Here is a 21,225-nt window from a genome sequence, read left to right as displayed (position 1 = left end):
TACGAAGAGGGGAGTGTACAGCAATACAGGCCCAAATCATGAGCCAAGAACGAGCTCAAATAATCTTATCTTTCACCTTAAAGAACTAGAAAAAGAATGAACAAAACCGAAAGCCAGTAGATGGAAGATAATAATAAAAATTAGAGCAGAAATGAAATAGAAATCAAGAGAATAGTCCAAAAGATTAATGAAGCCAAAGATAGATCTTTGAAAGATCAACAAAATAGACAAATATGTACTAGGCTCACAAAGAAAAGGGAGAAATCTTGGCATAAGGGGTTAAGTCTCAGCACTTTCAAGCTATCCACAGCCACTGCAGCACGAGTTCGATTCCCTGGCCAGGGAGCTGACCAACAAGGCACAGGAGACTTCTCCTGTCTCCCTTGCTGCTCCCCTCAGCAGTGTATTTCAGTCAATCATCCTGTTCTGACCCCCACTCTGTCTCTGGTGAATCCTTGGACTGCCCCACACCTCTGGTCTACACCTAGTTCTTGTATGCATAAATTAAAAAAAAAATGATCATATCAACAGATGCCATGAAAGCATTTCATAAGATTCAACATCCATTTATAATAAAAACCCTTGAGAAAGTGGGGGTAACAAACACATTAAGGACACATAGACGAGCGCACAGCTAACACCATTCTCCATGGTGGAAACTGAAAGCTTTTCCATTACCATCTGGCACAAGACAAGGATGTCCACTTTCACCACTACCACTCACATAGCGTTGGAAGTCTTGGCTGAAGCAATTAGGCAAAAGAAGAATACAAAATAAATTCAAACTGGGAAAGAAACAAAGCTGTTGTTATTTACAGACAATCTGATAATACACATGGGAAGGCAGACTTGGGGCATCTGCAAATAGGAGGATTAGGTGCAGGCTGCTCCCAGAGGGTAGACCAAAACAAGGGGCCACTGAGCAGAAGGTACCAGGAAGATGAGATGGGGCCGGAGGAGGGATGTTTTGCAGCCTCTGCCTTGGAGGTCACAAGCGGCCACAGTTTCCCCGCGCCTGGGGGCCAAGGATGAAGGGGGCGGCTCTGGCTCCTAGAGGCAGTGTGTGAGAACGCGAAGGGGCAGGAGGGAGTGGTGCGGGCAGTCTACACCTAACCCAGGAGGGGCGAGCATTGCGCGGGTTCCTGGGGACACCTTCGCTCTGCCACCCAGAGACAGACCAAAGGCTGCAGGCGCAGCTCACCCTCAAGGCTCTGCCAAGCTCGGCTCCCAAGAGCGCACGGTGGGGAAAGAACGCGCCAAGGCTGGACTCGGCGGGGCGGGACAAGCGGGGCTGCTAAGGGGTCCCCAGGGACCCCTTTGGGGCGCTGACTGGTGCTGCAGGCTGTGTGGGCGCAGTGCGAGTTCAAAGCCCGGCCCCGCCCAGCCCCTGGGGCTCGGGGCGGCGCGCGCGGCGGGGCGGGCGCAGGGAGGGAGGCTGCGGCGGGCGGCGCGCGGTTGCTAAGCCCTGCGCCCCCGGAGACGTCCCCGCGGCTGTCGCCGGGCGCGGCGCGGGGCGGGCCGCGGAGGGAGCGCGGAGAGAGGGCGGGCGCCGGCTCGCTGCTGCTCGCGTCGCGCCCCGCCTTCCCGCGCCCTCTCGGCCGTCGAGCCGAGTTCCCGCGCTGCCACCGCCGCGTCCGGGGGCCCGAGCCCGCGCCGCGCCATGCCCGCCGCCGAGCCCACCCCGCGCCCGCCGCCGCACCCCGCCCCGCCGGCCCCCGGCTGCCCCGCGCGGCCCGCCCCGGGTAAGTGCGGTGCGCTCCGGCGCGGACCCGCTCGGGGCGCAGCCTTGGTGGGGGTGGGAGACTTCTGTGCCCAGGCTCGAGACCCCGACTGTGCAGGGGGCGCAGTGCCGGTCCCCAGGGGGTACCCGAGGTGCGTGTGTTTACTTGCTTGCGTCTGCACCGGCTGAAACTCGTCGGCTCCGGGATAACTCTGCCAGAGGCTGGTTCCCTCTCTCGGCAGCCCTTAGGGCTTTCCTGGGAAAGGCGTGGGGGTGTCTTTCTTGGGGCTGCAGAGAGGGAAGGTGCTTCGGAACAAGCTGACATTTGTTGAGCTTCTGAGCTCGCCAATGCGCTTTGGCTAGAGTTGACCTCACTTCAGCCTCTCCACCAACCTGTAAGAGAGGTGGAATTATCCCTATTGTGCAGATGAGAAAATGGAGGTTCCTAGACTCTTGGCTTACCCAAGGTCACTTGGAGAGCAGTGGAGTTGGCATTTGAACCCAAGTCCCCACAGCTCTCTGACCCAGCTAAAGAAAAGAGAACTCTCCTTAGAACTAAAGAAAGACAGGGGAAAACTAAAGACCACCAGAGAAAGGGCAACTGCCTGCTGGGAGTGGGGGGTGCAGGGTGGGGGGACAGAAGTTGTGTAGGGAACTCAATTGTTGTTCATCACCAACACTTAGTCACCCTCATACCCCTCCCCCATTGCCTGTCCTTTCCTTGATGTGCTGTCCAAAATGTGCTGTCCAAAATATGGGAAGCTGGGTCCTGCCTTTATCATTGTTTTGTTTTTTTTTTAAATTTATTTTTTTGTGAAGCATCTTGGCATTAGGGGGTCTTGCACGTTGATGATTGTGTTAGGAGCTGAGGAGTTAATCCACGCTGCTGCTGTCACAGTGATCTGTGGGGCTAGTGTCGAGCTAACAGTCATGATTACAATGAAGAGGCAACCGGAGCAGTAGCCAGGCACTGTGTGCAGCCCTCAGGCACAAGGTAGCGAGAATCCGGAGCCCCAGGAAATAAAAGGGAAAGATGTTGGGGTTGGGTTTGCCTGGCAGCCCAACTTCAGAAAGGCATTTCGGTTTAATATTTGGATTGCTTAGGGTAGTGCCATGAACGACCTCACTGGGGAAGGGCAGAAAGTGATTTCTGATACACGTTCTGTAACTCCTTTCATTTAAGTCTGAAAATCTCTGAACCATGTTCTTTTATGATGAGCTGTAGGAAGTGCAGGAAGGAAAGTGTCCCTGTGTGAGGACATCATGAAACTCAGAATAACTGAGATGGACTCTTAGTGTTACCATGGCCGGGCTTTGAGCAAAACTGGGAGAGAGAACTCCTGGGCAGGGGACAGGGAGAGGGGCAGCTACTTCAGCGCTACACCTTATGCCTTAGACTCCTTTGCCATCTTCATACCCTTGGTGCTGTGGGTGCTTTCACTCTCTATTGCCTGTCACCCCTCCTTGCTGGAGGATGACCTCGGACCACGGAGGGCCAGCTTGGTCTGGAGGAACTGAGAGTAAGGAGTGCAAGGAGCTTCCTATTTCCTCTGGGGGCAGCCCCTAATCAATGACAAAGGTGTACTGGAGTGTACAAAGTCTCGCTCCCTTGCCCTTGACTGGGGCACTGCCAGGCCTGGCATATTTTATCTCCTGGGATCCACTGTTGCAGTTGTGTCGAATTAACCTTCATAGGTCATATTTGGGCTTGCTTCTTTCTTGTCTTGCTTCTTCATCGCCCCGACAGGTTGTCCTGGGAATACTTCCTAATGAAACGTTTTCTATGAATTCTTATCCCAGGTTTGGCTTCTAGGGTACCTAGTCAAAAACATGGACCCTTCTCATTCTCAACAGGTTTTTCCTGCCATGATTCCCCAGCAAGATTCTATCATCAGTAATGTCAATAGGTGAAGTGCACTGTAGGTTCTGGGCAGATGGAGCCCTGTGTCCGGGCACAGATTAGCAGGTGGGGGCTCGGCACCCATGGATCCCCTTACCTGGGTGCCTCTGGCAGTGAATACAATGCCCACAGAGGGGAGGCCATGCTGCTTGGTCTGGGGCTCAGAAAAAGAAAGCAAAATGGAAAGTTGCTTGCTTGTCCTAGGATCTCATTTCCGACCTCCTGCCAGCTCTACTTTTCCTAATTCAAGGGACATTTCCCTTCCATTTTCCCTAAATATTTGAATATTTCAGGCAGATAATTTGGTTTTCTCTGGACAAACTGGTTAAATGCCTTAGCTTCTTTCTAAAGCCAACTGCAGAGGCGGGGGTGGTGGTACCCCAGCAGGGCTCTGCCAGCTTGACCTCCCAGGGACCTCTGTCTCTACAGTGGGGTCACTGAGGAGGGGCTTGGGGGGGCTGCTTAAGTCACAGGCTCTTGTCTGGTTTCCCTTGCTTGAGGCCAGGCTGCCTGTTGTATCTGGCACCCAAAGTTTCCCCACCTTTTTCTTTGGTGGCTTCCTATTAAAGTCTAAATTTGGCCCATCTGGTAGTAAAGCAGAACCCCTTTTGAAGATGCAGATGTGGGGGAGGTTTTGGAAAGGATATATTTGTTAACTGCCTGGTAATGTAGGTCAGAGGAGGGAAAGACAAGTCGAGTGGAAGTGTGGGGCAGACCTGTGTTCTGGGTTGTAGGCAGCTGAGTTCCCTCCTGAGGTCTGAGGCTTCCTGGTGACCTGGGGCAAGTCATTGAACTTCTGTGAGAATCTCACTGTACTCACGTTCTTTACTCAATAATAATCGACCAGCCAACCTCAGAGGGTTGTTTGATGATCAAAAGGGAAATATTTTCATTGACTCATCAGGCAATTATTGAGCAAGCCCATGAAATCCTTACCGGGGGAGACAGTGGTGTATGTGGAGGCATCGGGTGGAGGGAGTGAAGGCTTTATCGTTAGAGAGAAGCACCATTTCAGTGACTGTAGGAAGGGACAGGGGCTGCCCAGAGCTGCTTGAGCTGGTCTTGAAGGCTCAGTGTTCACACACCTTTGCAAGTGACAGGGGCTGAGGTGTGTATGGTTTTGGGTTTTAGAGCTCTTGAGTTCATCAGAACCGTCTTCATGTCTGGGCTCTGACACTTCAAAGCTGTGTGATCTGGGCAAGATACTCAACCACTCTGAGCTTCAATGCCTTCATTGCTAAAATGGACATGATCAAATTGTTCTGAGGATGTAGTGATGTGATGTACCTAACAGGTATTATTACAAATACAAAGTGTCGTTATTAATGCTCCCTTTAATGCTGAAGAGCTTCTGCTTGGCTGCCTTGAGTCAGTCAGTGCTTCTCAAATATTGATCCATTGAGGATTTTATTAGAATGCAGATTTTGATTCAGGAGATCTGGAGTGGCGTTCGAGATTATACTTTTCTCACTCGTCCTAAAGTTCTGTAGGTGTTGTTTCTTGGGGATCACACTCTGAGTATAAAGCCCTAAGCCACTCCTCCCCAGGCAAAAAGTCTGAGTCCTTTGTGGGGCATGAGGAACGCTGTTTGGGAAGATGACAGGAGGGTTCAGGTCTCCTAGAAGGATCTGGCTAAGAGCTGGGCAGAGACAGCTGGGACTTGCTGCTGGCTTGGAAGGTGTTCTCCAACCCAACCGTCTTTCAATGCCCTTGACAGCCCCCCTGGAGGAAGCTCTTTTAGCCGAATGGTCAAATGCTGCTGCTTATTTCCCCGCCTGCTGGCCTTGAGGATGAAGAGGTGACTAAGTCACTGACCCTGTGGTTGTGGGTGGGTTGGGGACAGACATGTAAACACGTGATTATTATAAATAATATAAGCATTCTTTAGCGCTCATGGGTCATAGAGATAGGAGCAAGAGCATTGGGAAAGGTGGTAATTATTTCTGAATTGAGTTTTGAAGGATGACTCACGTGGCAGGGAGGAGGAAGGACGGCAGAAGCATGCAGGGAATAGCACTCAAGGACTAAGGAACAGTATGTGCAAAGGTAGGGTGTCATGGAACAGCTGGAGGTGTGCAGGCATTGAACTAAGAGTCACTGGGCACATGGAGTATGATGGGGAGAGCTTGGGTAGGAAGACAGCTCAGTCCCTGAATTTGCATCAGTCAGGATAGGCTAATCTCCACTTCAGCCTAAGTAGCTTAACCCACTAAAGGTTACTTCCCACTCACACAGGTCAGTGGAGGGCTAAGTTGACTGAGCTTTCCTGTCGTGGAGCCTCACCGTTTGGAAGATAAGACCTTATGTGGTCACCAGCACAGGAAGAGTTAACTTTGGCTGTTCTATGCATGCTTTGGTCTGGCACTACTACAGGCATTGCTCCGTGCACTCACGGCTCATTGGCTAGAATTCATCGTGAGGGGTTGGAAAGTGATGGGGCACTATGGTTGGAAAGTTCAGAGAACATCACTGTCTCTCCCACACATGCTTTGTCATGGAACTCAAGCCTCATGATAAAGGTCAGAGTTTCTCAAGTGGGAGTAACATACTTCTAGTGATGGTGCAAATTATTTTGTAAGGTCGCTTTTAAGTCCGTCTAAACTTTTTATATTTAGAGCTCTCCTATGCCCATTAAACCAAAACAAATATAAAAATAAAATATCAGCACAGCTACAAATGGAGTTAATGCAGATTAGCCTTGTGAATTTAATGTTGATGATGAAGTGATTTTTGCTGAAACTAAACTCTGTTTCAGGGTCTAAAATTGATTGGTTCAGGTTTTTATCAATTTGGCGTAATGGCTCAATTCCCTCATCAGTTTCTTCTCTATGTATTGTCTGATTTGCTATTTTTTTCATTAACCTCTGACAGCTAACATAATATCTCTTTTTGCCAACTCCATCATGAATGTAAGAATAGGAACAGCAAAATGATGTGGCAGTACTTAGCATAATGTGGTCATTCAGATGATCCAGAATATGTTTCTATTTTCTGTTAACCTTAAAAAAGATGGTCATGAAAATGAAAGCATAAAGTTAAAGATAACTTTAGAGAACATGTGAGCCTTGTCCACTGTGTCTGAAGAGCCCCCAGAATTTGAGAATCTGGGAGAAAATCACTGGAATGTTTACTGAAGAGGAAAGAGATGGCCAGCTTTGTGGTTTAGAGAGAGCACTTTGTGCAGGTGTGCAGGTAGCTGAGGGGTGGGAAGGAAGACCAGGGACAGATGGTTCCAGTCGGATGTGATGAGGAGGGCACCAAGGCAGTGAGTAGTGTAGGGGTGGAGAGGAGATGCCAGATTCCAGAGACTTCTAGGAGGTGGACCCCACAGGACTTGGAGGTTGACTGGATATGGAGGTGAGGTAAGGGGAGAGGAGTCAGAGATGATTCAGTCTTGGGAGCTGGGGCAATGCTGCTGGCCGGGGGTGAGGACCCTGCTTGGAAAGAACAGAGGAGCTCCTGGTCAGAGCTGTGCAAAGACATGTTATCATCCCATCTTTTCTTTTTCTTTTTTTTAAAAGATTTATTTATTTATGCATACAAGAGCTGGGGTACAGGCCAGAGATGTGGGGGTGAGGGGGTGAGAGGACTCACCAGAGACAGAGTGGGGAACAGAACAGGCAGACTGACCAAAGTACACTGCTGAGGGGAGCAGCAGGTGCGGCAGGAGAGGTCTGCTGTGCCGTGTGGGTAGCTCCCGGGTTGGCCAGGGATCGAACTCTTGCTGCAGATTGCTTCACAGTGTGGTGCTTAACCCCTTGTGCCACCAGGGAGGCCCCATCCCATCTTTTCTAACTGACTCGAGCTTTCCTGAGCCAGTTTCTGAGGAACCGCTGTGTCTTGTGGTGTCTATTTTCTCCTCTCCGGGACATTTAATTAGTGTTCATTTGGAGTATATGAGTGGCTTTGTTAGTTTTTCTATTGTACCCGCTGCTTCTGACCCACTGGACATGGTTCAAGCAACATTTTGCCCAATTAAGCATATTCTTTTTTGTTTTCTACATGTTTGAAGAAGAAAATGAAGAAAACCGTAGGTGGTTCTGAGATAGAAGCTGTCAAACTGAACAATGTGAGATTCATGATCTGTCTTCAGCTTTTCAGAGCACCAACAATTCCTCTCTGTTTCTCCTTTGGACAGAGGTACTCAAAATCCCCTCAGGAGAGCGCAGACCTGGGCAGGTTAAATGCTCTCTAGGTAGTTCAGTAACGAGGCATGTGGAAACTGTACTTTGGGGAAACGGAAGGTCGAGAACAGGAAGCTACCCGAACAGACAAATAAAAATGTCACAAGTGGAAAACAAATCCCAGAGGTTTCTAGAGTAAAATCTTGTGTGACAGCTTTTGGCACTAAATATTTTAGATTGTAACTTGGTGTTTCCTTTTTATATGAATTATTAATTGAATGCACCAGGGGATGGGATGGCAGCAAGAGGAGCGAGATGCTGCAAGTGGCTTTCACGTCCCTGTTCCCACCCCTGACAGTTGTCTGCTTGTCCCTTGGCCTCTGGACAGGCGTCATCTTCACAGCAGAGCATCCAGGCTCTGCAGGGAGACATTTGGCCTCTCCTGCTGTGTCTCTCTGAAATTTGTGATAAATGGACTGTAAGCAAGTGCTTATGTGTCGCCCCCAGAAACCACATGCTACTTGAAGATGATACCCTGCATTTTTATTTTCTAAGCCCCCATAAACAAGTGGAGCATTTCTCCTAAACAACCATCTCTATGCCCACAAGCAGTCCCTTCAAGAATCTTCTTCGGGTGCAGAGGTCGGAAGAGCAGATATCCCAGCAAGGACGACCTTGCTTTAGGAGTGTCTCTTATGGGAATGGGTGAACCTGCTTGTTCAGTTTAGTTCCCTGTGGTATTAATTTCAGATTGGCTATAACCAGAATCCCCCACAGCGTGGGTCTCTACAACTGTGGCAGAGAGAATGGGTGCTCCCCAGACATCTCTCTACACCCCTTCTTTAGGAGGCACTAGCAGTCCCTGCCCACAGTCCCTGAAAACTTACCAGCCTGTTGTGATGGCTCCCTGCAGCCCCCCACAATCCTCTTGGAGGGCTTTCTCTGCCTGCAGGAGCATTGTTGGCCTGTTCTTAGGGGGAAGCCAGAAGTGCTAGGGTGCTAGTGGCCCTGGGAGCAGCCCTCAACCATTAATGCAAGGGAATGAATGGGTAACTGTCAGTTTCCATGCCCCTCTCCTGGGACACTCTGGCATGTTCTCCTCATTCTCCCCGGAGGCTCCCAGCAGAGCTGTGCCCCAGTTGCCCACAGTGGTCACCAGCTCATTCATGCTGCTGGCCCACCCCATTTCTTTACCCCAGTACTTCCTGGGATCACCTTCCAATAAGCTCAAATCCTTGCCCCAGGCTCTGCTTTTGGGAGAGTCTAACCCAGAGCCCTTTTGGGTTGGTTGGGTCCACTGGACTGTGCGTGAAAGTGCCGTGTGTCACATCTCATCCAGGCAGGAAAGAACTAGGGCACCACTACTGTGTCCCCTGCTGTCGTGGCCCCCCGGAGGGTCTGAGATAGAAGAAGGTTGCTCAGTTCACATTGGAAGTCATGTGAGCAGGGAGCTTTCATGATTGTAGCCACTGAGCTTTTGGCTTTTATCTGCTGAGGTGCCTCCCTGCTGGACACACAGCAACAGTACTGTCCTTTTGGGGGTGCCCATGCTAAAGTCACCCCATCTCTTTTTGTCCAGCCTATACTGAGACTCACCCTTGGCATCTTTGACCTGTGATCTCCTTTAATGTTTATGATTCCAAAGTCCTTCTCTCTTGTGTGGTTTTGAAGTCGTCCTTGGAGTTGTTGGGTTTGGAGAGTGGGGTCCTTGGGTTCACCCTGGGAAAAACTTTACTAGACCTCCCTTTTCCCCAGCACTGGTGATTTTCCCAGGCAAGTTTCTCCATGACACAGAGACAATAGTTATATCCAAAAGGGCAGGTTTATTATAAAAGGGACAGAGGAATGAAGGACACTTGCATGGACACAAGCGGGCAGAAAGGGCTGCCCCAAAAGGGACAGGTTTGCTAAGAGACAGGCGGGCGGGCGGCCTTGAGGAGAGCTGCCTCTGCTGAGGGAGGTCTGTGCAGAGAAGCCCCGGCAGGTACAGGTCATGGGCGGGCAGGAGGGAGAGGGAGAGAGAAGCACTTGCATAGGCACAGGTAGGCAGAGGGACTGCTGCCCTGGCCAGGGCAGAGACTGCCCAGATAGTCTTCTCTCTGGGAGGGGCTTGCTCCTCCCTGGAGTGGTTTGTTTGTCGTTGATTTTGGGTAACTCTGTAGAATTTGAAAGGGGCCAGAGAGTCTACCATAGCCCTCAGTCTCCATATCTGTACCTCCAGTCTGCGCCCTCTGACACTAACAGCATCTGACACTTTGCTTGGGTCTGTGCCCTGGCGTGGAAGGATTTTCAGGCCCTATTGCTGGTTTAATGACTATGTCAGTCCCTTCTACCCTCACCTCCAGCTCCCGGCATTGTGGGAACCAGGTTTCTGGTCTTGTGGTGCCTCCTTTCCAACTTTTCTATCCTTTTCCTCCATCAGTTTGATTAATATTAAGATACAATTCCTCTCTTTTCCCCCCATGGCTTTTAATTCATCTTTTTGGCTTATGTTTATAAAATAAAAACATAATTCTTTTGTTTCCGAATTCTTAACCACTGGCTTCGGTATTGAATAAAATTATCTTTACCTTCCTAATTAGTTTGTAATGCGCTTTTGTTATACATGAAATTCTCAAGTGAAGTAGTGCCTATTTTAGGATCACAGTTTTCTTTCTCCTTAAATCCAGCTATTCTTGTGCAAGTACCAAGATGTTGTAATTGTAGCTCGGCAACATCTCTCACTATCTTCATTACTCATTCCTCAGTTCCCTCTTGTCCTCCCTCAAAAATTGCCTCAGTGCTTAAGTGGTGTCAAACCTACAAATTATAATCGGAAGAATCTAACTTATTAGGACTTCAATTCTGGAATGGACAGTCCTTTAAATGAATTTCTATTTCCTCTCTGTTTTAGTTTTCTTATGTCAATCAAATGCATTTCTTGCTAAAATTATTCTTAGGAATTTTCTATACATTGACATTATAAATGTAATTGCTTTTTTTTTAAAGATTTATTTATTTTTATACAAGAGCAGGGGTACAGGCCAGAGGTGTGGGGTGGGGGGTGAGAGGATTCGCCAGAGACAGAGTGGGGAGCAGAACAGGCAGACTGACCGAAATATACTGCTGAGGGGAGCAGCTGAAGCGACAGGAGAGGTCTGCTGTGCCATGTGGGAATCTCCCTGGCTGGCCAGGAATCGAACCCGCACTGCAGAGGCTGCGGACAGCCTCACAGAGCTGCGCTCAATCCGCTGCACCACTGGGGAGGCCCTGTAATTGCTTTTTAAATTGCATTTTCCAACTGTTAGTTGCTATTATATAGGAAAGCTTTTTTATATACCACATATAAATATGTATAATGTGTAACTATAGATATATGTCTAAATGGATCTATGGGAATATGTTTATACAAATATTTGTAAATAGATATAAACTATATACTTATATAATATATAAGAATACATAATTAAATTTTTTTCACCTTATAGCTGGGCACTTTCTAATTATGTTTTGAAATAAAAACATATAAAGCTATTTCATGAGGTTCCATGAGCTATAATTGCCTTTCCAGGTGGCTCAAAAGAAACAAATAAGTACATTCTAGAATTAATTCAGGGGGAGTGGGGAGGAGGTAGAGAGACGGTATAGCAAGGATTTGGGCACGTGGCAGAAATCACAGGATCCCAGCCCCCAGCCCTACTGCAGAGTTTACAGAAGCTTCCAAGGAGCTTGGGCTCACTGTGCATTTTCTCTGGAGACAATCTTTCATGAATTTAAAACTTAATTTTAGGTGTCATGGCCCTGGGCATCACAAGATATCACATCAAAGTCTTCCTTTTAAACAAATGAAACTCGTTACTAATGACATGGTTGTATTTTGAGTCTGGATAATGAAAGATGATGTCAGAGAACTCCAACTTCAGTGATGTTGAAGACAGGATTGGCAGGTCAGACAGGTTAACCTGGAACAAAATGAAAGGACCCTACATTTCCGGTCAGGGCCTTACCTGGTGTTCCAGTGAAGGAAAACGACAGCGGGGAATATTAATTTAAAAAGAAAAAAGATACTAAGTGCACCAAATTGAAGCTCCCTTTTCATTTTGGATCTTGGGGTCAGCCATACTCAAAGGTTGAGGACATCCCCAATAATCTAATTACGAGGAAGCTCCTAAGGACCAGGTTATAACTGTGCTGTGTGCTGGCTACTAGAACTTTCTAGTGCTTTCTCTTTAATGCATTAATATTAATTTAAAATTCCAAGGAGTTGTTAATTTTCTTTTCTTTTTTTTTTAAAAAGATCTATTTATTTATGCATACAAGAACTGGGGTACAGGCCAGACTTGGGAGGTGTGAGAGGATCCACCAGAGACAGAGTGGGGAACAGAACAGGCAGACTGACTGAAACACACTGCTGAGGGGAGCAGCGGGCGAGTCAGGAGAGGTCTGCTGTGCCATGTGGGTAGCTCCCTGGCTGGGGATCGAACTCGTGCTGCAGTGGCTGCACGTAGCTTCATAGTGTTGAGTCTTAACCCCTTGCGCCACAGGGAGGCCCCTTTCTACCAGAATCTCATAAGTGAAGATGTTTTAACTTGTTTTTGAAGTCGAGGGAAACCAAGAGTACCCATTTTGAAGATGATATTTTTTCAGAGATGTGCTGTGGCAAGAAAGGAACACAGTAACCCACACCCACATTATGGGAAATAGGAAATAAATAAAAATATTTGAGAAACTGAAAGACCCCCGTGGTCCCCATGTTCTCAGGAGCCCTGTTAGGTATTTTTTTTCTAGTTGCTTTGTCTCCATTACAAAGCAAAGACAGCGGTGGCTGCAAGGCCCTCTTTACATTTAGTTATTGCTATTTTCTTTACCAGGAGCACCAAGTAGCTGTCTTTGTTGGTTTCTTAGAAAGGAACATGGGGCATTTAGGGTGAGGTGGGGAGGGTACAGAAACAGAGGGGTGTCTCTCTATCTTGCCCCCCAACATGTCATGTGGCCAGAAACACAATGGGTGGGCTTATAAGTAGTCTTAAGTGAGGATGTAACAAAAAACAAAAAACCACACACCATGAATTTTTACCCTACTGGGAGGAGGGAGTGGAGTTTTAAATATCTTTCCATCTTAAGGGGAAAAAAAGGGAAAGTTTTATATTTTCCATGCTGCCTTAAATAACTGTCAAAAGTTCTTGAGAGTTTCTGGCTAGGTAGCTGTCTCTAACAGTGGCTGGCATTGTGTTTTTTTTTTAACCTACAATTAATTACCACTGCTAAGAATTTAAACCAGCAATAGCCCTATTTTTCATAGCTTTTAAAGGAACTTTTGCATAAAGATTCTTACAGTTCTTTTCTCCACGCTTGAAAAGATCAGCTGTTAGTGTAAAAGTTGCAAAATTAGATATTGGGAAATTGCTGGCCCTTGTGAGCTATTCTTTCACTCACTCACATGGTTTTTTCCCTTTTTTTTAAAAAAAAGATTTATTTATTTATGCATATAAGAACTGGGTATAGGCCAGAGGTACAGGGACAGGGTTGAGAGTATTCACCAGAGACAGAGTGGGGAGCAGAACAGGCAGACTGACTGAAATACACTGCTGAGGGGAGCAGCGGGTGAGACAGGAGAGGTCTGCTGTGCCATGTGAGTAGCTCCCTGGCCAACCAGTGTGATTGTGCTGAGACAACCCCTAGGCTACCAGGGAGCCCTGTGGAAGGCCTTTTAAAGAGCTATTAGATCAATTGCACACCTGAACAAAGATCAGGTGGATGTATCAGGTGGATGAGAGAAATAGTTTGAAGACACTCTAGGCATCTGCATGCAATTAACTGTCCTTTGTTTTTAATGAAATCTGAGAGACAGAGTGCTGTCTACTAGTAGGTTTTTTAAAATGCCACAGAACAGTCAGTTCTCATTCTTTATTTTAATATTTGAAGGTTTTCATAATTTTGGGCAACGGTGTGGGTCTAGGTTCCCTAGAAGTGGAACCTGTGATAGAGATTCTTGTGCATAGGATTGGAGGGGACTGTCAGAAAAAGGGAGTGAGGTGAGCCTGGGATGCAGCTGGGCACAGATGTGGTGTCAGCTGGAGATGAGCCTCAGTCTGAGCCTGGGGGGACCTCTGCGGTGTGCATTGCATAGCTGGCCCCACCTTGTAAGGGCCCACTTTTGTACCCACCCCCATGCCCTTCAGTGAGCCACTGATCACAGGCTACCCTTAGTTGATGGCAGAGTTGGGAGCGTAAGGACTGAGCAGTGGTGGCCCTTTTAACAGCCAACACTCACAGCAGCCCACGGGTGGAGCCACTGCCTGATAAAGGGGATTTGGCTGGGACCTACAGCATCTATGACTGTAGGTCCTGTTGAATATTGATGACTAACTTTAGATAGATTTGAGGGGGAAACTGATGAAAAATCCTGAGTACATGGTTGCTTTGGTAACCAGTACATTCCGATGATCATAAACTCAATTGATTGCTGTTTTCATGAACACACTTGTAATTTCTTTCATTTCTGGGTTCTTTCATGCAACACTTGTTTATCGCCAGCTAATCTAGTGCCTGGCACTAGATCTGTGTACTGGAATCTTGCCAAGGCATATCATTTATTTTGTAGACTCCATCTCTGTAAATTTTATATTTTTGGCAAATGCCAAGAGACAGCATCACAAGGGATCCTGAACCACAGGAGCTTAACCACAACTCCCAGAGAAGCCAGAAGTTGCCAAGGTTTACCGCTATCAAGGCGCTGGAAGTATCAATCTTTGTGAAACCATCTGTACATGATGCTCTCAAAAGGCCTATAAGTAGCAGCAGTTGGGTTGTTTGAAGAGCCTTGGTGAGTTTCTGTCCAGTGAGGTTGGTTTTTCCAAAGAGGAGCTGACTTGCCTTGGTGCCACTGTTGTCAACTTAATTTAACCACTAAGTGCTTAGTGCTTGCTATATGTTGGTGACCTTATTCTGCTATCTTGTTACATCTTTACAGTCATCCTGGAAAGCTGGTGGCCCTGCAGATGCCCATGTAGGGAGGACCACGGGCATTCTGCCAGCATAGATACATGAGCCCCTCTTGGTTCTGGCACTCAGGATGAGTATTGGGGCCACTCCTATAAACTTCACTGTGTGTTTTCTCTGCTGAAGCCTGTTGCAGTCAAGATCTTGGTACTGTGACTTTCCTACTTTTATTTTTAATTTTATTTATTGTTTAAAGATTGATTTATTTATGCATACAAGAACTGGATACAGGCCAGAGGTGCAGGGGGTGAGAGAATTCACCAGAGACAGAATGGGGAACAGAACAGGCAGACTGACTGAAACACACTGCTGAGGGGAGCAGCAGGCGAGACAGGAGAGATCTGCTGTGCCATGTGGGCAGCTCCCTGGTGGCTGGGGATCAAACTCATGCTTCAGAGGCTGCGGATAGCTTCATAGTGCTGTGCTTAACCCCTTGCACCACCAGGGAGGCCCCAACTTTCCTACTTTTAAATTAGAGGAAAACCAGGCCCAGTTTGAATTCCCTAAAGGAAGAAGTTTGTCCTTTACTTTGCTTTACGCGAACATCACTCTTCTTTGTTTGGAATCTTAGTATACTTTGGGGAGTTTTATTTTGGATCATTCTGCCTATGGGGAGATTGAAGGAAAGCTCACTTGTTTATTTCCAGCTGCAGGAACACTGTGTGAATTTATTTTGCCCAGTCGGAATGCTGGCTGGCTTAACAATTAGGGCAGAGCTAAACTGAAGCTGCTTTGCTTAGGTATTGATAGCCTTGCTATGTCTGAATCCTACTCTGTTTCCTCTGGATGATCCTGTGCACTGTGCTTTATTCCTTAGTTACAAATGACATCCCTAAATCTGTCTGAGCCATTCTTCCAAAAGAGTTAGGATCTGCGGAAGAACTGTTTCAGTTCTGACTAACTTGCTGTGTGACTTTGTTTTGGTTGCTTACCCTCGCTGGTCTGTAGTTGTTATCTAAAAATTTAGGGTGCTGGGCTGCTAGCCTTTCAATTCTAACATAGAGAGATTTTCTTACCTACATAGTCTTTGCATCCAATATACAGATCTTTTTTTGCCTTCTTCTTAAAATTATGTCATTTTGTCTACAAAAAATGCATATTTCAACATAAGAAATTTGTGAGATTTTTTTTTAACCAGTAAATCCAGTTGATCATGTGAATGATCTATCTTCTCTTGAATGGGAAGGTTTTCCTCAGTCTGGCATATCTAAACCTCAGATAAATAGCACTGTGGAGCTATTTAGTTTCTTTCTTTTTGTATTTTTAAAGATTTTATCTATCTATCTATCTATTTATTTTTCCCCTAAAGATTTATTTATTTATTTATTTATTTATTTATTTATTTATTTATACAAGCACTGGGTACAGTCAGAAGTGCGGGAGGGTGAGAGAATTCATCAGAGCCAGAGCGGGGAGCAGAACAGGCAGACTAACAAAATAAACTGCTGAGGGGAGCAGCGGGCAGCAGGAGAGATCTGCAAGCCATGTGGGACCCTCGCCTCGCTGCCGGGGATCGAATCGGTGCTGCAGAGGCTGCGGGCAGCTTCATAGCCCAGCGCTCAACTGCTGTGCCACTGGGGAGGCCCTTATTTTATTTATTTATACATACAAGAGCTGGGGTGTGGGCCAGAGGTGCAGGAGGGGTGGTGAGAGGATTCACCAGAGACAGAGTGGGGAGCAGAACAGGCAGATTGACCGAAATACACTGCTGAGGGGAGCAGCAGGCGACACAGGAGAGGTCTACTGTGCCATGTGGGTCAGCTCCCTGGCTGGGGATTGAACTTGTGCTGCAGTGGCTGGCAATAGTTTCATAGTACTGAGTCTTAACTCCTTGCGCCACCAGAGAGGCCCGATTTTTTTCTTTTGCATGAACGTTGGTAATATGTGTCTTTCTGGAATCTATCCATTCCATTTAAGTTGTCTTATTTATTGGCATAAAATTATTCATAATATTCCCTTACTATTTTACATAAACAGCCCATGTTTTTCAAAGGTGACATATCTCCTGAACATGAATGAAAGCTCTATATTTTTGGGGAACATTTCTACTTAAATTGTTTTACTAGCTTGCTATTTAATTATATGTTGTACATGGAAGTTGTTATCAGAAATTCAAAATCGTTTTGAAACTACCTTCTAAAGAATCCCCAGGCTCTTTGTGCCTCTGTCCTGTACAACACTGCAGTGGAGGGAGGGGGTTCCCACCGACCCCTTAGATAAGCATTTGATGATCATGGGCTGAGTCCTTAGGACCAGCCCCAGACAGGTGGTTCAAGTATTCCAAGTATCTTTATATCAGTCTAAGCTCTGTCCAAACCCAAGCACAGAGACATAGAAATAAGAGAGATGTGCTCAGTCTTCTTAGAAAAAAGATGGTGGAGGAGTTTGCTTTTACAATTATTTCTGCAACCTCACTGGTAGGTGAGGATGCAACCAAGCTATCTCTTAGCCCACTGGGTTTAAATGTTATGACCCAGGGCCTTCCTGGTGGCGCAGCGGTTGAGCGCTGGGTTGTGTAGCTGCCCGCAGCCTCTGCAGCGCCAGTTCGATCCCCGGCTGCTCCCCGGCCACCGGAGGAGGGTCCCACATGGCGCGCAGACCTCTCCTGCCGCCCGCTGCTCCCCTCAGCAGTGTACTTTGGTCCTTCTGCCTGCTCTGCTCCCCGCTCTGGCTCTGGTGAATTCTCTCACCCTCCCACACTTCTGACTGTACCCAGTGCTTGTATAAATAAATAAACAAACAAATAAATAAATCTTCTAAAAAAATAAAAATGTTATGACCCAGGTGGGTGGAGATGAGTGAGCTGGTTGGTGAAGGCTCTGGGGCTTTGATCACCAGACAGAAAAAGAAAATCTAAGTCTTTGAGATATCAAATCAGCAGGAGACTGGTCCTAAGGTGGGGTGTATGTTAGCACTCCCTTTACAAATGGACACACCCAGAGAGCTTCTCTGAACAGCAGTGAAAAAAGCAGAGCTCAGTAGAACCCAAGGTTATCGCGAATCTCCTGGCTGCAGCAGACAAGTGCGATTTCCATTTCAGGTCATAGGAAACATCAGCCTGGCCTGGCAGCCGTGGCTTGTTGGAATTTTACTGAGTGAGTGGTGACACCCCAGGGATGGGATTGTAAATTGGGGATTGTTGTTGTGAGGAAACGTTAAACCCTGGAGTGAGACTGAAAGATAAGCTGGCCTGGGGGAAGCTTTGGTCAGATGTCCCGAAGAGGGACAATGTGAGGGGCAGGGTGGCCTCTGGAGAGGCTCCTCAAACAGATACAGAGAGCCCCGGGTGAAGAGAAGCCTGCTGGCAAGGGAGAAGGGGCTAGGCCTTTCTGAATTTATGGGTGAAGAGAGGAGTATAAAGCGTTCATTACATGAAACAATGGGAAAGCAGGTGCAGGATCATCTGATGGAAAAGTCAGCCAAGAAAAGTGGTTTTCGTTGTGGTCACTAGGATGTCTGAGGTCCCACCCTCCATGGGAGCAATTGAGGCCACGTGTATATTGATGCCCAGCTTGGAGTCCCAGCACCCCCACCTGCTCACATGGGACCTCAGTCAGCATCCTCGGAGTCCCCAGGGCCCCACGTCTGTCACCTGAGCTCCGGTACAGAAGTCAGGCCTCGTTCTCTCCCTCCCCTCCCCCTGTCCTCTGCTGTCAGCATGTCCCCAGGGCCCATATTGCTCTCCTTTTCTGAGACTACCTGGGGCTCTGGGGCCTGTGTGAGGAAGGCGGGGCGGGGTGGCTGGTCCTCTTCAGACTGTTGTACCTCAATAGATGGGCCTTTTGAAGCCCTGTCCTTAACCCTGTGCTCCCAAGGAGCTTGAGTTAGTTGCTGGGGTGGTTAGCTGCTGGGCGGTGGGGGCAGCACACAGATGCCTTCTCAGACCCTCTTGTCAAGTAGACCTGTTACCTCCTCCCAGGTGTGCACACCTTCTTCTACCCTTTCACCTGCCCATTTGACAACTGGTACAAATATATGTAAGACAAACTCACCGCTGGGCCAAAGCCACCCTGGGTCCTGGTTTGGGTTCAATTGGGTCACACTGCCTCCCTTTTAGGAAGGAGGTGGGGAGAGAGGGAGCAGGATGGCAGGCACTGAGGGTTTGGCAGAGGGTAAGTGGAACATGTGCATATATGGAGGAGCAAAAATGTAGCCCCCAAAATAAAAGGAATTACTTATTCACATTATGAAAATAGAGATACTGTTTGTTTGTTACAACAATATTTTAAGGGATTGGTTTATGGGTCATTTAGAAACTGTGGATAGTTGACCAGTACTCCTGGGAGAACCCTCTAGAGCACCACTTTCTGTCTTTGCTTCTAAAGTGTAGTCCATGGACCAGCAGCATTGACATCACCTGGAAACTTGTTAGAGATGCAGGCTGTTGGCTACCCCCTCCCCCTCCCCCACAGACTGTATTAGGACCTGCACATTCACAGCGTGCCCAGGTAGCAGAGTGCACCCTTACCTTCGAGAAGCCCTGTCCTGTAGGCCTTAGTGCACTAGAAATGGGAGCTGCTGGCTGAGGCTCTTAAGCAGGATGTCTAAAGGGGGTACATCAGTGCCAGCAGGGAAAAGTTCTAAGCTCGCTCATTGTTGCTTGGTTGTGGGGTGCCTGAGATGTCTGGGGAGAGTGGAACATGCTTTCTGGCAAGAAGCATGAACATTCAAGCAAAATAAAATTAGCAGAGGAGAAAGTGGGGATGGTAGTGTATGTAGGGCCAGATCATGGGAAGTGGAACACTGAGGGAGGGCAGAGGAGAATTAATAAGGGGGCTAGGGATGAACTTTTTTTTTTTTTTTTTTTTTTTTATTAATAGAGGCATGTTTTATTTATTTATTTGTTTGTTTGTTTTGTTTATACATGCACTGGGTACAGTCAGAAGCACGGGAGGGTGAGAGAATTCACCAGAGCCAGAGCGGGGAGCAGAGCAGGCAGAAGGACCGAAGTACACTGCTGAGGGGAGCAGCGGGCGGCAGGAGAGGTCTGCGCGCCATGTGGGACCCTCCTCTGGTGGCCGGGGAGCAGCCGGGGATCGAACCGGCGCTGCAGAGGCCGCGGGCAGCTTCGCAACCCAGTGCTCAACCGCTGCGCCACCGGGGAGGCCCTAGGGATGAACTTTTAAGGCAAGAAAGGACATGAATGTTGTTTAACATACTCTTGTAAACAACAGAGGCAGTATATAAAACTCAACACAGCTCCAAAGTGGCTGGGACTCTAAACTGCATCTTTAAATCTTTGAGTAGCATAAGTATCAGGCATAAGGTCTGGCAAACATGCCAGAGATCACATAGAGTTCTGGTGCCAGTATGCTGGGAGACACGTAAGGAAACTGACATGAGTAGGTAGGTCAGCAGACAAAAGACAACCAGAACAGGGGCCCTTCAGAGAGTGGAAAGTCTATTTAATTATTCTTTTCCTGTCCTTGATTGATGTCCTGTTGGTAGTAGAGATTAGGAAGGGACATTATTAAAGACTGAACTGTCATCAGCAGTGACAGCCAGTTTCATTGTATGACTGTGCCATTACTCATTTTTCCTGGTTTGATCAATACAGACATTGGCCAAGCTTCCCAGTTACAAAACGGTCGCATTTTTGAAGCTTAGTGAGAGGCTGCTTTCCAATTTTTTATTCGTTTAGAAAACCCTCCCTGGGATGTTTGCATAATCAGATGTAAGTTCACAAATGTTTCTTCTGCCTCATATCTGCATACGAGCAAAACGAGTTTGTTCCCAAACAGGTCCTGGAAAATGCCCAACACAAATGATTACTCAGTAAAAAGGAAAATGATTCCAGCCAGTCCTCCACCTTCCACAGAAGAATAACCATGAATAGTCTCAGCAGTATATACAGAGACCACAAGGGAGCCATCTGGTGAAACCATCAAGAAGTACTGTGCTGATAAAAGGGAAAATGTATTGAGGTTAGCTTTCATGCCAGGAAGGGGAGGGAGTTATATACTATTAAAAGCATTGATTTTTATTCTCCAGTCATTTTTTGTTGTTGTATTGCATATTACCAGATGTTTTAAAACACCAATTTCATTTCTTTTATTACTCATAATTTGAAATACTTGAAAAATGGTTATGTTTTGCTTCTTCCCTATATCAACTTGGTTGTGATTCTCCCATTTCTTTTTCTAGGGTGCTATTAAAGCCTTCTACAAGCCACTGTGACAATTCCTAAGTAAATGCTGACCTCAAACATAGTTTTTCTTTGTGTTTTAATTAGACATATGGGCTCTGATTTAAAAAGGACCAGGGAAGGGTACAGTTTCTTTTTTCTTACTCGAAAAGACAAGTGAAAGTTTAATTTGGCCATATATTTTCTCCCTTGATCCTGAATGCAATACCTAGCAGCTTAATCAAGTTGAATTGATTGGAAGAGAAACTGGGTTAATGTGACTTGCAGTCATTTTTGTAGCCTTTTCAGTGTAACAAGGAGGGAGCTGACCACTGTGGAATCAGGTTGTGTTGATTTACCTGAATTGTGGCTGCAG

At 47.1% G+C, this 21,225-nt stretch overlaps 1 protein-coding gene across 1 annotated transcript in view; it reads left to right on the top strand.

Annotated features, from left to right (window-relative positions):
* The first annotated feature begins 1,710 nt into the window (after nt 1-1,710).
* The window catches only part of DCLK3 (doublecortin like kinase 3), a 41,631-nt gene continuing 22,116 nt past the window's right edge, over nt 1,711-21,225 (top strand). Inside the window, exon 1 of the mRNA XM_037520001.2 lies at nt 1,711-1,742. The gene's annotated coding sequence lies outside the window, so the exon portion shown is untranslated. The remainder of the gene's footprint in view (nt 1,743-21,225) is intronic.

The sequence above is a fragment of the Talpa occidentalis genome, unplaced genomic scaffold (assembly GCF_014898055.3).
Source record: "Talpa occidentalis isolate TD23 unplaced genomic scaffold, MPIMG_talOcc4v2.1 talOcc4.10, whole genome shotgun sequence".
In the NCBI taxonomy this organism is placed as follows: Eukaryota; Metazoa; Chordata; class Mammalia; order Eulipotyphla; family Talpidae; genus Talpa; species Talpa occidentalis.
The sequence above is the reverse complement of the archived record's forward strand: the minus strand, read 5'-3'. Positions and strand labels throughout refer to the sequence as shown.